We start from the raw sequence: 17,275 nt of genomic DNA on the forward strand, positions 1-17,275 counted from the left end.
TACTATTTCTTATTCTTTAATGAGGTTCCTACTTCACATTAGCAGTTGAAGCAGAAGCACTTCTTTTGCAAACTTGTTCACATTTCCTGATTAAAAGATAAAGATTGGGGAAGATCTTCCTTTAAAGTTCAATATGCTTAATAAGTTGAATTAATTCTACAAACATATTTCCTCTGGCTGTTGGCTGAGCATAATAAATTGGAATTATACTATGCACTGTTGCTTTCTGCAGAGTGAAGGTATGTATGTCTTAGGGCTGGGCGATGCTGAGTTTTCAACATCACCAGCAAAACAACACGGTTTGGCGATATACCGCAATGTTGGGAAAAACTGCATTGGCCCAAGATGGCAAAATGCCGAGTGAAACTGCCACAGTTCTCATTGTGGGAACCAAGGCACTTGCACCCCAGTACCTCATGGGCTGTGGCCAATACAGCTGGCCCTAGCCTGCTGCTCAGCCGGGGGGTGGGGGTGGGGCAGAAAGGCTCCTGTCCCCAGCTGAGCGAGCCCCGAGGCCACTGGGGGCAGGAAAAGTTATTTGCAAATGTTATTTATTTATTTCTTACAATTTATATACCCCTTGATTGTAAAAACAAACAAGCCATCAAAGTGGTTTACAAAAATAAACATATGTAGTAAAGACAAGTAAAACATTGAGATAAGTAAAAGTAGCAATAAACTAAAAGCACATCAGATTCTATGTATCTGGGCAGACTTGTCGAATACAACGAAGGCACCTGCTTGCTTCGTTGTATCAACACGCAGGGAATTCCAAAGTGTAGGTGCCACCACACAAAAATATCATTTTCTTACAGATGTGGAATGGGTATCATGTGTCACCTGTAACAGTGGCAGTTTTACAGATCAAAGTTCTAGAAGGGCAAACGCTCTTCTAGAAAATATTTCCCATAAATTAAAAGTTGCTGAAGAACACAGTACAAGAGACAAACACCCTATTTTTTTTGCAATATAGCATGACTTCATTTACAAATGATGAAGCTCATGGCTAGACAGTCTTTCCTGCCTATAAAAAGCTGTGGATATTGTGAGGTTTTACTTTGGTGGGTTTATTGTTTGCATAGTAAACTTTGTAACCTTCTCCTTCTTCATGCTGGACTTTATGCTACATATGATTTCACTGACTTCTGATATTTTACTTGGTATGTTCTTTATTTATTTGTTATAATTCAAAATTTAATTAAAAAACACACATTTGCATTGATATATGGTACTTATGTGTGGCACAATTGCAAACACCAGAGAAACAAGGACAAAGCACAGCACTAATAATAACTGACACCAATAATTATCAGCACAAACCAAGATGAACAACAATGTCGCAATACTATTGTGGATATCCCTTTTTGCATTCCATGACAAAAGCCTTTATTATTGTTGTCATTATTATTTATTAAATTTGTACACCGCCCTATACCCCAGGTCTCAGGGCAGTTACAACATAAAAACACAACATAACAACACAAAATACATAACAAAAACAACCCAACAACCACTCCCTCCAACTTTTTTTAATTTTAAAAGGGCTTTGGATGTCAAACAGCCAAAGACCTGGTTAAAGAGGAACACAAAGGGATTTTTTATATTTTTTTTAGCTGCTACTGCAGAGGTGGCCACCTGGTTTGCAATGGTTTTACCATGTTCTGCCAACAGATTGCAAATAATATCAGGCAGGGCCCAGCCAGCTCTTGCTCTCCAAAGGTCTCCTCCAGAAATGAGCTCTGAGTTCTCTATACGATGGAAAGTGCAAAAGAGAATGCACCACGTCTTCCACCTCCCCAGTACCACAAACGCATGTCCACTGTGCGTAAGGAATCCCTTTACGCTTTCCAAATAAGCTGGAGGAGAATATGAGCACATATAGGATCGGCAGAGCTGCCTATAGTTTAGGGAGTGTGGTTATGCCAGCCACCATGATGACCATTGACCATCACTGCTGCCAATGACCTACTGAACAAGAATCAAAGCAGCTCTTCTTCCAGATATTCACCTATCCCTCGCCTTTTGTTTCCGAAAATTTCCCCTGTGGCCTTCTACTGCGATTAGCTGCCCACATTCTGAAGCCAGAGCTTTCAATGATCAGGTTTGCTTTCGCCTCAGTTCAAAGGTGGAATTGGTGCTTCAGCTAAATATGGGGTCCCCCTGTGAAAATTGCACAGCCACATCCAAGATGGCCGCATCTGCTTAAGTTAAGATTTCCAGGTTGCTCTGGCAGCATCAAGCAACTGTTGGATGTATCCTAAAGGGTTTTCAACAAAATATTTAGGACGTGTTTCCCACAAAAGTGAGAGGGACTGGGCAAGTCACCTTTTACCTCCTCAAGGACCTGCCGGTGTTGTGAGTGGCATCTCTGTCCACTTGGGTGTCCAGGGTGTGCGGCCCAGTAAGCCAGCTATTTAACTCTTCAGGGTAAATAGTTGGTTCTATTTATCTCTTCAGGGTAAATAGCTGATTTAATAGGAACTTGGGGCAATGTCAGACCATAGGGTCCCTCTACTTTATCTACACTGACTGGCAGCAACAACTCTCCAGGGTTTCAGGCAAGGAGCCTGTCCCAGCTATTACCTGATATGCCAGTGATTTCACTTGGTACCTTCTAAATTGAAAGCAAATACTCTTCAGTTGAACCACAGATCCTTACTTCGTGCAGGCAATCCTACTTAACTTTTCTAGAACGTCAACATTATGGCATATTAGTTTAATTTCCACCACTCTACACTGCCTGATGAGCTTTTGAGTTACACAAAATCCATCAATGTGCTTTTAACAACAACAACAACAACAATGGTTAAAGGTAAGAGATCGTGTTTGCAGCAACCTTTGTAAGATGACTCAGAAAGCACTGGATTTTCCCTGTCTGGGCATCATGTAGGGATGGGCGGGGGGAAATTCAGTTCAGTTTGGATTAAAAGGTGAAACTACCAGGTTTGTAATTTCCAAAACAATACAAGAACCGAAGCACAGCCATCTTTCAAAATTTGCTCTTCTCTGAATATTGCAGTGCAGTTCTCCAGCCACGTAACGTGTAGAAAAATGCATGCGCTAGAGTAGAGCATTATAAAACTGCCTGTATCAGTAAATATAATATTCCAAAATGCATTATATTAGGGAAAATTGCTTTGCAAAAATGTGTGCATGTTAGGCAAAAATGCAAAGAAGAAATTACACTAAAATACTGATGAATTTTTATGAGGACCATTAGAAACTGCAAAGTGCTGCAGAAATGTGGAGGACTGAACTTAAGATGGGAAGAAACAGGGAACTGAAAGAAACCAAAATGGACAGATCCAACCCTTCCTGGCATCACCTCAGCCCACTGTGGCCCCTCTCTGGTTACTTTGCAGGGAGCTGAAACGCAGGGGACGGATCAAAGCTTGCTGGCATCCGTCCATCAAAAAGGGAGCCTCTTATTTTGCTTCATTAGGACCCTTGGTTGAGACGGCTTTGAGCTGTAATGGCCTTGATGGTCCGATAAGCCTCTCGGTTTAATGGGTTAGATAACATGTAAATCGGCTGGGAAGACCAGCCTAAAATGTTTTAGCTGCACCTTCATCTTTCAGCGGACAGATAAGATGGCAGCTAAGCAATACTCAGATGGATGTTAAACGGAGACTCCCAGCAGTCCCCCTTTGTACATCTGAAAGTGGAGAAAGGGGTCGGCATTGCATTTCGCCCTCTTTCCCTCCCTCCCCAAAGCCCTGCAGTCAAGGTGTTCCGAGGGAGCGACGGACAGAGGCGCAGGAGGGAGGCTTGGCGAGGGTCCAGATCCAACTCCTTGCGTGGGAAACAAGGCCTTGGAATCAGACTGCTCGTTCCACCAAAACACATCAAAGGCACTGGGGTGGACAGGGAGGCAAAGGTCCCCATGTGCTAAAGCTTATCAGGGCAGAGGTGAGGTGAAGGGAGGGGAGACCATGGCTGGAGAGTTTCTGGGCTCAGAGCAGCTTCAGCAAAATTCCCAAGGTGGCCTTGCGCACACGAGGAGTGGGAGGATTCAACCTGTACAAGAGCCCTGCTGGCTCAGATCAAAGACTGATCTAAGGCCCCATTCACAACATACATTTAATGTGCTATTACACCACTTTAAACAGCCATAGAATTTTGGGAGCTGTAGTTTTTCATGGGTGCGGAGAGTTCTCAAAAGGCCACTATTCCCTACAATTACCAGAGTTCTCTGTGAAGAGGGATTGACTGTTAAACCGCTCTGGGAATTGAAGCAACGTGAGGGGAATGGGGGTCCCCTAACGACGCTCGGCACCTTTAACAAACTACAGCATGCATAATTATTTGGGGGAATCAATGACCGTTTAAAGTGGTATCATAGAGATAAACTGCATGGTGAGAATGTGGCCGAAGTACAGCATCCTGTTTTGGGCAACGGCCAATCAGATGCCTCCGGAAAGCCCACAAGTAGGGCATGAAAGCAACAGCGCTTTCTCTTGCTCTCCATCAGCTGGTATTCCATGGCATACAGCCTTTGATCCTGAAGGTAACATACATAGCCATTATGGCCATTTTTGTATCTAACAGCAGCCAGTCAGATGCCTCCAGAAGACCCGGAAGAAAGGGGGTGAAGCCAACTCCTTGCTCCTGTTCTTTGGCCATGGCAACTGATCCCCAGACCCAACAGCCTTGCGCATGGGAAGACAACATGTGCAAGAGCAGAGACATCCTGTGCACAGTGGCAGGTCACTGGGGAGCTGCCGTCTGTGGAGTGCTCCTTTAAATTCTTTTCTGTGCACTTGGCAACATCTTACTGAGGCTACACTTCATTTACATTTCTGTCCCAAGAAAGAGCACACTAATAAGAAACCCTGCCCTTGATCTTGCCTCCATTCTGGAGGCTTCTCACAGACCATGCAATCCCCAGCATTTTTTTAAAAGGTGTGCCTCTGCTGGTCCAGTCAAGTTCTGCTGATATGGTAATAATGGAGCCTTCACCTATCCACTCACAACTCACAACAGCCATGGCTGTTTTCTCCAGGGTGTTGGGTAGGAGACCATTCCCAGCCACAGCTGGAGAAGCCAGGGATTGAAACAGGGACCTTCTGCATGCAAAGCAGATGTTCCGCCACTGAACTATGGCCCCTCCCTTAAACCAGGACAGCCTCTACTGAAATGCATCACTCCCGTCTGGGAAGAAGCGAGGGAGTGAAATCCAGTTTCTGATCAGTCAGCCCTCTGCAAAAAGGTTCCTCCCTTTAGGGAATCTCAAGGAGAGCCGCAGCCAAGTGAGCAGTAATGAGCAAGTTCTGCCCAGCTTAGCAAACAAACCTGTTTTGTGCCCAACTGCCACCCTTCCTCCTGCCCCCTTTCCTCCTCTTCCAGCTTGTTGCTGGCTAATCAGTTGCGTTTGGGTCAGGCGACCATGTCTCCAAGATAAGAGCCTTTGCCTGACACTTTCCATGTCAGAGCACTCCATCTTCTGTGTATCAATCCCCACCAGAGAAAACACACAGCCACTGATAAAGAAAGCAACCGTTCCAGACACAAGGGGACGAAAATAGGGCAAGCCGAGCCGCTTCCCTCCCTCCGTCCCTGCCGGATTTTGCTAAAAAGGACATAACAGGAACTACTCCCCTCGTCGAAAGCCAAGGCGGTTGCCGAAGGGCAGCTCCAGGAAAGCAAGGTGGAAACCGAGGCATAGCAGAGCAGAAACCCAACCGCAGCACTGAGGCCAGGAGGCTCTCCAGCTGCTCTCCCGCCTCCCTGCCCAGAAGCACTGGGCCACCTGGCCAGGAATAGCCCAGCCAACCTCCAGCTGCTAGGGGGCAATGCAGAAACCGCTGGTAATCTGATTAACTGGGGCCCGTTTGTAGAGAGATGTCAATAGTTAACAGTACCTCAAAGCTGGTGGGCTCACACAACATATGAGCAAAGTAAATGTGCCCAACTCATGTTTGTGTCTGCCAGAGAGCAACTTGTACCCTTTCAGAGAATGGATGATGGTTGGCTGTCTGAATAGAGCTCTAAAAAACCCCAAGGCTCAGCGTCAGTAGGCCTCTGAATTCCAGTTATTGGGAATTGCAAGTGGGAAGAGTGCTGCTGCGCTGCTCAGGTTCCGCTTGCTGGCTTGCCAGAGGCATCTAGTTGGCACCTGTGGGAACTGGATGCTGGAGGAGATGGGCTCCCTTTGGTCTGATCCAAAAACCAGGCTCTTAAGATCTTAAGCCCTATAGAACCCCTTGTCGTAAGACCTGCCTCCTGCACTCCTTCACCCACCAAATGAAGGTCTTCTTGCTTATAAGAAACCCTTCCTGACTGCCATCATCATCTCAAACAACACTGCTGCTGCCATCTTTGCAATGGGCTTTGCTGAATTGTTGTGAGGCTTCAAGGGACTCATAGAAGCTGACAGAGGGAAGGACAGCAAATTGGTTGTCAGCTTTGGTTTCTTTTCATCGCTCATTTCTCTAGTCTTAATCTCCAGTCACCACATTTCCACACCATTCTGCAACATATTTACCTTTAAAAAAAAAGTCCTCATGAAAATTCGACAATATTGTGTGTGCATTTCCCCCAAAGAGGCATTTTTCTATGCAATTTTGACTAAGAAACACATTTTTGTAAGCATTTTCTGCTAATAAAACACACCCGCTGATGCTGCTATTATTATTATTATTATTATTATTATTATTATTATTATTATACTAATAATTTTTATGCTCACCTATTTAGACATGTTGGGGTTGGAGAACTGCATTGCAACCTTCAGAGAAGGAAGGGCAGCTGTGGTTCTGTTCATGTATTGCAGGCATCCCCAAACTTGGCCCTCCAGCCGTTTTGGGACTACAGTTCCCATCATCCCTGTCCACTGGTCCTGTTAGCTAGGGATGATGGGAGTTGTAGTCCCAAAAAAGCTGGAGGGCCGAGTTTGGGAACGTCTGATGTATTGTTTTGGGAAAGGCTAGGGTTAGGTAGGATTGAATTAAAGGGTGAACTGTGCCAAACCTTATGCTTAAATGAGCATATCTGGGTCTACCCATAAAGCCCTATGCAGACTGCACAAGTGACGGAGAGATTCGAGCATGGGGAACATGAAATACTACAATGGGGCAGGAAAGGCTGGAGATTCCACAGTCTTGAGAGTCACTTGAGACCCTCAAACACACTTGTTCACACACGCCAGCTCTCTGAGCCCCATCCGGGACGAAAAGGAAGCCATGACGTGTCTATTAATAAGAGCCCAGCCCAGCCTAGCTAATGGTCAGAACAATCTTGCAGATTATCGCAAGGAACAAAGTCCATTTTTCCCCTCCCTCCCTCCCGCCTGCTCTGCTTGTGTGCGTGCGTCTCACTGCCCCTAATCTTGGGATCGGTGGTGCTGGCGCTCAGTTTCACCACCCTGCAGGTTAATACAATTCCTCCCTTATCTTATCTCCCCATCAGTTTCCTGGCAAAGCCGGCATCCGATTGGCTCCCGCAAGCCAGCTGGCCTGGAAGTTATCGGAATAATTTTTATCTCCGGGATCATTAACCAAATTGGGCTGGTATCGGCCTGCGCGCTTGTGATAATAAAGTTACAAAAGGAATGGAGGAAAAAAGAAAATAAGGCGAGGGACGCCGTCTGAAAAACGCTTCCGTTCCCTGGGGGTGCCTCTCAGGCAGAGTAAGAAGGATCTCAGCCACAATGGAGGGGTTGGGGGAGATGAGAAGCAACTCAAACCTGCCACTCCAGGTCCAGATAGCTCAGCAATTGTGTCTTTCGACAGTGGGCCAACTGATGCCAGTCAGAAGTGCAAGGGCAGCATGGTACAGCCCATGCACAAGCCTTCTAGCAGCCTGAAATAAATTCTCCTTACACATTTCAATGAATTTGCGTGTGTGTGTGTCCTTGTGCATTTATCTGGCTTAGTGTGGCCACTACCCACTGCTTAAGCATGTATGTCACCTAATTTAGCCTGTTACAACATCCTGCGGCCAAGCGTTCCACAGGTCCTTCCTCTGTACTTGCCTTCACCTCACTGCCAACCAGCTTTCAAGGGACAGCTGACTTACTGAACTTTCCTCTACTCATTCCCTCTGCACTACCTTTGATCTTGCATATATCCAGCATTGGCCATCTACTATCTTTATTTTCTAAACCTGAAAAGGACCACTTCTGGTAAGGTGAGGAAAAAGGCTCCCTTTTGCTTGCGCGAACATGGCTGCCTCCTTCTGGGAGTTTTATGCCTGCTTGGTTCACAAGAGTAGCACCAAGTAGACTGCATCCCACAGGAAATAATAATAATAATAATAATAATAATAATAATAATAATAATAATAAATTTTATTTATATCCCGCCCTCCCCAGCCGAAGCCGGGCTCAGGGCGGCTAACAACAATAAAACAGTACAAAAGTACAGCACAAACAACACTCTAAAATCATTCATTATAAAATTAATTAAATTCAAGCCACTGGCCACCATTGGGCCAGAGCTCCGCGAAGATTGCCGAAGGAGGGAGTCAGGCTGTGCCCTGGCCAAAGGCCTGGCGGAACAGCTCTGTCTTGCAGGCCCTGCGGAAAGATGTCAAGTCCCGCAGGGCCCTAGTCTCTTGTGACAGAGTGTTCCACCAGGTCGGAGCCACAGCCGACAAAGCCCTGGCTCTAGTTGAGGCCAGCCTAACTTCTCTGTGGCCTGGGACCTCCAAGATGTTTTTATTTGAAGACCGTAAGTTTCTCTGTGCGGCATACCAGGAGAGGCGGTCCCGTAGGTACGAGGGTCCTAGGCCGTATAGGGCTTTAAAGGTTAAAACCAGCACCTTAAACCTGATCCTGTACTCCACCGGGAGCCAGTGCAGCTGGTATAGCACTAGGTGAATGTGATCTCGCAGCGAAGACCCCGTAAGGAGTCTCGCTGCAGCATTCTGCACCCACTGGAGTTTCTGGGTCAGTCTCAAGGGCAGCTCCACGTAGAGCGAGTTACAATAATCCAGTCTGGAGGTGACCGTCGCGTGGATCACAGTGGCTAGGTCAGGGCGAGAGAGGTAAGGAGCCAACTGCTTAGCTTGGCGGAGATGGAAAAATGCCACCTTTGTTATAGCTGCAATCTGCGCCTCCATGGAAAGGGAGGTGTCGAAGATAACACCCAAACTCTTAACGGACGGTGCTGGCACTAATTGCGCCCCCGCAAGAGATGGGAGTTGCCCCCCCAATCCCACATCGTCCCGTCCCAGCCACAGGACCTCTGTCTTCTAAGGATTTAGCTTCAACCGGCTCCCACATAACCATCCAGCCACAGCTTCCAAACATCTGGTCAGTGTGTCTGGGGCTGAGTCAGGATGGCCATCCATCAACAGATAGAGTTGGGTGTCATCGGCATACTGTTTTTTTTTAATAAATAATATTTATTAACATTTTAAAGACTGCAAAAGAAAGACAAAGAATTAAACAAAACAAAACAAAACAATACAAAAACAAAAACACCACACAACACCAACCCCCAAACATTAAATTAACAAAACCAAACAAACACAATTTAAAACACATCTAATAAGTTCAGTATCTTAACTTTCATTTACTTGTTTCAACGACCTCCTCACGCCTCCCTTTTCGTATTCCACTTTAATTAACTGTTTCAGCAATTCCTTTCCATCTTCCTCTGTTTTCTGTCCTGTAATTTATCTTAACATATTCTAACCTTATTTTTCCCTTTAATATATAATTATCTTAACATATTTTAACTTTATTTTCCCTTTAATACTCTAATAATCTATTTGTACTTAATTCCTTGTAACATTTCTACTAAAGCCATATAGCTCCTTTCCAACATTTTTCTAACACTCATTAATTTTACAATATTTTTATAAATAGTCTTTAAACTTTTTCCAATCTTCTTCCACCAACTCTTCTCCCTGGTCCCGGATTCTGCCAGTCGTATCCGCCAATTCCCTATAGTCCATCAACCTGGTGATCTTCTGTCCGATGCTCTTAACTCTTTTCCAAGTCCCTTCTGCGAGTCTTCTTCATATTTATACATGAACTTTACTTTGTCTTCCACTGATCTTATTTTCATTTTCCTTCCTTTGAGGCTAAAGAGTAGATCTCGGGGAAACTCCCACCTAAAGATGATTTTATTCCTTCTCGACAGGGCAACCAAATCTCCATAGTTAAATCTAAGATCCGAAAGGTATTTCAGGACGTCTTTCAAAATTTCCACTCTTGACTGTTGTTCTTCTAAGTTCCTCTGGTATTTCCAACAGTCTCTTGTTTTGTTCTTCTCTTTTTTCCCTCCTCTTCCAAGTCCGAGAGCCCTCACAGTTTTAATCTCTTCTTGACCCAAGTCCTGGTCCCAAAAGTCATCAAATTCCTGTGTAAGGAAATCTGTCAAACTTTCCTTCTCCAGTTCAGGTAGGGCTCTGATCCTCGAAATCTGATTTTCTTTAAATTCAGTCATAGCAGGCATCAACTTCTGGTCATCAAATTGCATCTGTAAAGCTGGGACTCTCTCTCTCTCCAATTGTATTACTTTAGGTTCAACGGCAATAACTTTCTCCCTAGCTTTCTCCGCAGTTTGCCATGTCAAAGTAGATTCCTGTGTCAGTTTCTGAATAGTTTCTATATTGGTGTTCACTTTTTGTCCCAAATTGTCAATTTTGGTAGTTACCACATCCACCTTTTTGTGAAGCTGTTACAGTGAGTCACTTATCTTACATAATACAACTACTAAGGCCTCTTCTGTCAACATTCTTAACCGATTCAAGGTCCCCAGAATCTCACAGGTTTTTATCTTGCAGCTGGAAATTCCCCCAGCTCAACTCTTGTGACAGTTTCAAAAGCTTCCTCTAGAGGGAAACAGTTCCTCTAGAGGGAAACAGTTTCTATTTGTATTAGTCCTTTTAAACTCAATTCAAACAATAAAGTTAGTTTCAATTTTCTGTTACTTTTACTCCTTTTTAAACGCAGACGGAGACCATGGAAACAATGTATTCCTCTTATTTAACTAACTGTCAGTGAATGTTCTAATCACGGTCAGTCCTGTTGGCAGCCAGTTTCCAGGATCGGAGCGGTTCGTTCTCTCCTGCAGGTATACTCAGTCCAAAACTTTCCCCCCTCTTCTCCTGCCACCAAGGGGGGTTTAGTATTTTTTACTAATGGAAATTTAGTCCTTTACAATAGGCTTTCCAAGACTTCAGCTTGCATCCTCATTGCTTCAATCTATTTACAAAAGGGGAAGGTGGGACTTCCTGTTTTAGACCTCCCCGTTTCGGCACCAAATTAAGACGTTTAAAAATCCAATTCTCCGCTCTACTCACGGGTAGTTGCTTTAAGATCAAATTGTCCACAGGAAAAAGTCAGTGCTCTCCGGCAACAGCTATACCGCTTCACTCCGTGGAAGAAGCAGTCAATTCGAAGCACCGCGCCGCTCACCCCACGTCGCTCCGGATCCCCGAAACTGGGTTTCCCCGCAAGTAGGGGAGGCGCAAAAGGTGCCAGCCGAATCCCATGTTCACAGGCTTCACCCGCCTATGATTTCTAGTGGGTCTCCGCCTTCGCCATGGTGGCCAGACCCTGATTCCTACGAAGCAAATTCCTCCCGATCAGAGGAATTCCGCTATTACCGGAGGCACTAACCCAGAAGTCCTGTCATCGGCATACTGATGGCAACCCAGCCCAAAACTCCGGACAAGCTGGGCGAGGGGGCGCATAAAGATGTTGAAAAGCATTGGGGAGAGTATCGCACCCTGAGGTACTCCACACACCAAGGAGTGGCACAATGACAATTCCCCCCCAAGCGCCACCCTCTGTCCCCGACCAGAGAGAAACGAGCGCAGCCATTGAAGGACTGTGCCCTGGATCCCCACGTCGGCAAGGCGGTGGTCCAGAAGTTTGTGGTCGACCATGTCGAAAGCTGCTGACAGATCTAGAAGAATCAGCAGCCCCGACCCGCCTCGATCCAGCTGTCTACGAAGATCATCTGTTAGGGCAACCAGAGCCGTCTCGGTCCCATGACCAGCGCGGAACCCAGACTGGAATGGATCCAGAGCCGATCCAGAGCCGATGTTTCATCCAGAAACCCACCAAGCTGTTCAGCAACCGCTCTCTCAATCACCTTACCCAGGAACGGAAGATTCAAAAGGATAAAAGGAAGTGATACGGCGGTGCTGAGTTCAGTGTTCAACCTGGAAGCAACAGAGAACCAACCTATCACGTGATTAAAACTGCCACATGGAACATTGTCAAGTTGCAATGACAAGAGTCTCATTGCTCCTTCCTTCTTCTCCCTTGATCGACTTATTCGCTGCTTAAAGTTAGACTGTGAGCAACATGAACATAGAAGACACCCCAACCTTGTGTTATTCTACAAAGCACTATTTATACTGAGGATATTAACTATTAGTATCATAAGCTGATAAAAAAGCACTGCTGGGAAAGGGGCCTAAGAAAATGAGAAAGGAACTAGGAAGAATGTAGAGGCAGGCAGTGGCCCTTGGGTTTGCTTGCCCCTAACTACAATGTGGAGGATAAAAACGTTTTCAAAGGATGACAGCAAAGCTTTTTTTTTAAAAAAAAAGCAAAATAGTAAGAATTGTTTTATTAAAACAGAAATGGGAAAAATACAAAGGGAGATTGCCACCCGACCACTCCCCAAAGTGCTAGCTGCAGTTAGCTCCTCTAGAATAGAAATAAGAAATTCTCAGCTAATGTCACCTCCTCACCCATGCAAGCAAAAGCAAAAAAGTCTTATTTTTGCTTTCTCCTGACTGTGGTGGTATCTCTCTGGGCCAAGAACCTAACCTGAAAGAAAGAACCTGTGTATCTGAAGAAGTGTGCATGCACACGAAAGCTCATACCAAGAACTGACTTAGTTGGTCTTTAAGGTGCTACTGGAAGGAATTTGTTTTGTTTTGACTATGGCAGACCAACACGGCTACCTATCTGTAACTGAAAGAAGGGTCCAGGATTATCCACATTGTGATTCAACAGGACATCAAAATTTCATTGTATTCACTTGCACAACTGTCCTATGTGGTAGGCCATCCCAGGACATGGCAAAGATGGGATTTTCAACCCAGATCCAACTCCAGCTTGGTACCTAACTGACCCACACTGGAAGGACCTGCATTCTTGTAAGATTCATAGGTGATCAACATTTCAAAGGCTGCAGAAAGACAGTGTGTGCCCTGCTGGTTCAGATCAAGAATATTTATTCTTTTTATTTCTCTATACCCCACCTTTTTAACCTGATGGGACTAAAAACAGCTTACCGATAAAAACAAGAACCAGAAAAATAACAATTAAAAATTGGTAGAATTAAAACTACCATCTTTTTCCGTGTATAAGATAAGGTTTTTCCCCTAAAAAATAATGTCAAAAATTAAGGGCCATCTTATACATGGGAGCGTCTTATAGACGAAAAAATACGGTATATCATTGACAGAATCAAAACTATATACAGTCGTACCTTGGATCTCGAAAGCTCCTGAACAAATCGGCTCCTGAATAATTGAAATCCGGAAGTGAGTATTCTAGTTTCTGAATGTTCTTTTGGAAGCTGAACATCCGATGGGGCTTCCGCGGCTTCCGATTGGCTGCAGGAGCTTCCTGCAGCCAATCAGAAGCTACGCTTTGGTTTCCGAACGTTTTGGAAGTCGAATGGACTTCCAGAACAGATTCCGTTCAACTCCCAAGGTACAACTGTACATAAATAAAATCTGTTTAAAACATACTACTACTAATAATAAATTATTACAATAAAATAAATTTATTACAATGAAAACAGCATGGCACCATCCCTTTAACTAAAAGCAGTCAAATCCCAAAGGCCTGTTGGAACATGAAAGCCTTCACCTGCCGAAGGAAGGTCAGCAAGGTGGGAGCCAGTCTAGCTTTTCTAGGGAGGGAGTTCCAAAAATCTGGAGAAGCCACTGAGAATACTCTCTCCCATGACCCCAACAAGCATGCCTGTGAAGGTTGCGGGGCTGAGAGAAGGGTATTCCTGAATATCTCAAAACTCGGGGCAGGTTCTTATGAGGGAAAACAGTCTTTCAGATAGCTTAAACCAGTGATGGCCAAACCTGGCCCTCCAGATGTTTTGGGACTACAATTCCCATCATCCCTGGCCACTGGTCCTCTTAGCTAGGGATGGTGGGAGTTGTAGTCCCAAAACAGCTGGAGGGCCAAGTTTGGACATCACTGGCTTAAACCTAAGCTGTGTAGATGGACTCATGTAGCCTAGCTTCCTGCTTTCCAAAGTGGCCAGCTAGGGAACCCAACCAGTGAGGCATGATGGCAACTGACTTTACCTTTTGGTGACTCTCATTGAAGATATTCAAGGGAACAGGTACTGTAAGTCTCTCAGGTGACATATAAAGGGTCAACATGCACAAGAGAGCAGCATCCTGTTCTCACAGTGACCAACCAAATGCCCATGGGAAACCCTCAAGCAGAACCAAACACAAGAGCACTCTCCCTGTCTGTGGTTTCCAGCATCTGGTATTCAGAACCATTAGTGCCTCTGACCATGGAGGCAGAGAAAACTACCATGGCTGGTAGCCATTGATAGCCTTGTCCTCCCATGAATTTGCCCGATCCTCTTAAGAAGCCATCCAAGTTGATGGCCATCACTGTCTCTTGTGGGAGCAAGTTCCATAGTTTGACTATGCATTGTGCAAAGAAGTGCTTTTTTTTGTCTTGTCCTGAATCTTCCAACAAAAAACTCAGTTGGCTGGAACTGATGGGACCTGGAAAGCTGATGTAAATTATTATAACTAAATAAATTTAGCCATCATATCTAATAACGGTTGACTGCCTGCTCCTCTTCCCACTCTTGTGCTGTTCCCTTTTAAAGTGATCTAAGGTAGTGGGGGCCGCCACATCATGTGTCAGGGAATTCCATCAGTTACCGTATTTTTCGCTCTATAACACGCACCAGACCATAACACGCACGTAGTTTTTAGAGGAGGAAAACAAGAAAAAAAATATTCTAAACGAAATAGTGGATATATGATTTTTGTGGTTCATGCTGTGGCCACAGACATGTGATCTGACAGTGATTTTGGAGTAGCCCAATGCAAAAATCCTGAGGATCCATGTGGATCCATGCTTTGTAACCACGGAGGAGGGAAGGAAGGGGAACCATGGATCCTCTGCTCACGACTGCAGCAGATCCCCCCCGCCACCCGCAGGCATTCGCTCCATAACACGCACAGACATTTCCCCTTACTTTCTAGGAGGAAAAAAGTGAGTGTTATGGTGCAAAAAAATACGGTAATTAGGCACTGTGCAAAGATGGACTTGCTTTTTGCCCACCTCCACATTCGGGGACAGCATACCATAAGCTGGGAACCAGAAACAAGGGCTGGCTGGTGCCATCATACCCAAACTTGTGAGCTTCTGAGAGATGCCTCCCCGGCTCTGATGGGCAAGGGTGCTGATGAAATGGACTAAGAGGATGTTTGTCAAAAAAGGTGGTTTTCCTTTTGAGAAGTTTCAAACACGAGGCAGAGGGAATTATACATATTTTAAAACTGACAACTCAAGTAGCAAAACGATGCGTGATAGCACCTTCCTGATAAGATGGAAGGGGGCGATTGGGGAGCATTTTTAAGCTGCGTACAAGCAACGTCTTTACACTTCACCTTCCCATACAAAAGAAAATATCTCTAAAGGGGCTAAGGAGATTATCCCAGCTTTGGCAGCTCAGATGCTCAAGTAATCAGGGGTAGCCTTGGGAATAACAAAGGAGCTGTTGGGCGTTAAAATTAGACAAAGAGAAAAAGAGGAGGGGCTTGGAGGGGTCCCTCCTTCATTCCCCCATGTCTGTGGCAGATTCCCACTTGCCTATTAGTGGAATCTAAGGAGTCAGAAGCCCACAGAAGAGGGGAAGCAAACTTGTAAGAAGGCATGGCTTTCCATTACATCCAGTATCCATCACATGCAGAACCGTTTCTGTTCTGCTGCAGTTGGTCTTCTGCCAATACCTACATTGTCTCACTGTCCGCCATGCTGAAATTACATAAATTGCATAATTCATCACATAGGTTACGTTGTCATTTACTTATTCTACTCCTTCTGTTAAAGTGCAAAGGAAATAGTGCAAATTTGGTGTGTGGGGGAAATCAATTACATATTGTTTGTGGACTGAAAGCAACAACAACAGACAACACCATTCATATATGCTGGGTTGATTTCTGTTCTGGACACACAACAAATAAGCAGACACTGACAATTACTGCTGCTGTTTCTGGTTTCTCAGAATTCTCTGACATCTCTCTGACACACATCTATACTGTTGCACACCAGGCAAATTCACCTTAAAAAGGAATGTCCCTCCCTCCCCCTAGCCCAGTTGCTCACATTCCCAGGACTAAATGTGAACAGAAAATGAACTTTGGGTGATGAAACTGCGCCACCAAACTTAAGCCCTTGTGCTCCTTGCCAACAGTGGCTTCAGGGAGCAGGTCTCTCCAGCTTGCCAACGCAAGTTCCCCACCAAGAGAGAGAGCCCTGTCGCACCTCTGTACGCTCAAGCCGCAGCGGCTCAGACCTGCCAGCAAGGCAAGGTGGGGCAAGGTACAGCCCATCCGATACGTGGCCCTCCTTCCCTCCCTCGGCAGGAACAGTCTTCAGAGCTCTGCTCTGCCCCTCACCTTTGCGTCTGGGTTGCTGACATCCACTCACCGTTGTCCCTCTCCGTTTCAAAATGGCGCCCTGGTAACCGAGGACTGCATTTCAGGAAGTATGGGGCTGGCGATTCACATACCCCCAAGTCCCCTCTCTTCTTCTGTAGGGTCTCCGCTTATCTGGACCGCCGCCGACCCCCCTCCCTAACTCACTGCCAGCACATACCCAGCCCCCGCCACTTAGCTGGCTATTGGGGATTTCTCCTCTCCTATCGCAGCCAAGCATCACTGGGGATTTATTGATTTTTTGACACAGTTAACAACAGCAAATCTTTATCTCTGCAAACCCTGACCCCATTAGTGGAGGAGGCTCTTACCAAGCCTGGATAGCAACGTGGACCTGTCTACCCTCCCCCCAACCTCCAAGGCAGGAGTTTTAGGCAAAGGGTCACAGTTACAGGACGAGAGGGGAGCTCTTTTGCCAATAAGGCAGTTTCGTGACTAAGGCACAGCCCCCTTCTACTCTCTTTCTTCTTTGCAGGCTCAGGGCAACGGAGGCAACAGTTTTAACACACCAGGATTTGGATTATACCAGGGTGGGCGGTGGCAGTGGGTGGGGGGAAGAGTTCAAACTACCATCAAATTTTTTAAGCGGCTGCCCTGTGCAACGATTGGCAGGGGTGGAGCACCCAGATTCTGAGCGGTAAAGACC

At 45.6% G+C, this 17,275-nt stretch overlaps 1 protein-coding gene across 7 annotated transcripts in view; it reads right to left on the reverse strand.

Moving 5' to 3' along the window:
* Positions 1–17,275, reverse strand: part of ZFPM1 (zinc finger protein, FOG family member 1) — a 119,281-nt gene that overhangs the window by 21,864 nt on the left and 80,142 nt on the right. The window contains exon 1 of one of the 7 annotated variants that reach the window (XM_081872049.1): positions 16,591–16,678. The exons of the other annotated variants lie outside the window; for them this stretch is intronic. The gene's annotated coding sequence lies outside the window, so the exon portion shown is untranslated. Of the gene's footprint in view, positions 1–16,590; positions 16,679–17,275 lie in introns of those variants that run through there. 7 annotated transcript variants of the gene reach the window in all.

Source organism: Podarcis erhardii (genome assembly GCF_964252035.2).
Source record: "Podarcis erhardii genome assembly, chromosome: 7".
Classification (NCBI taxonomy): domain Eukaryota; kingdom Metazoa; phylum Chordata; class Lepidosauria; order Squamata; family Lacertidae; genus Podarcis; species Podarcis erhardii.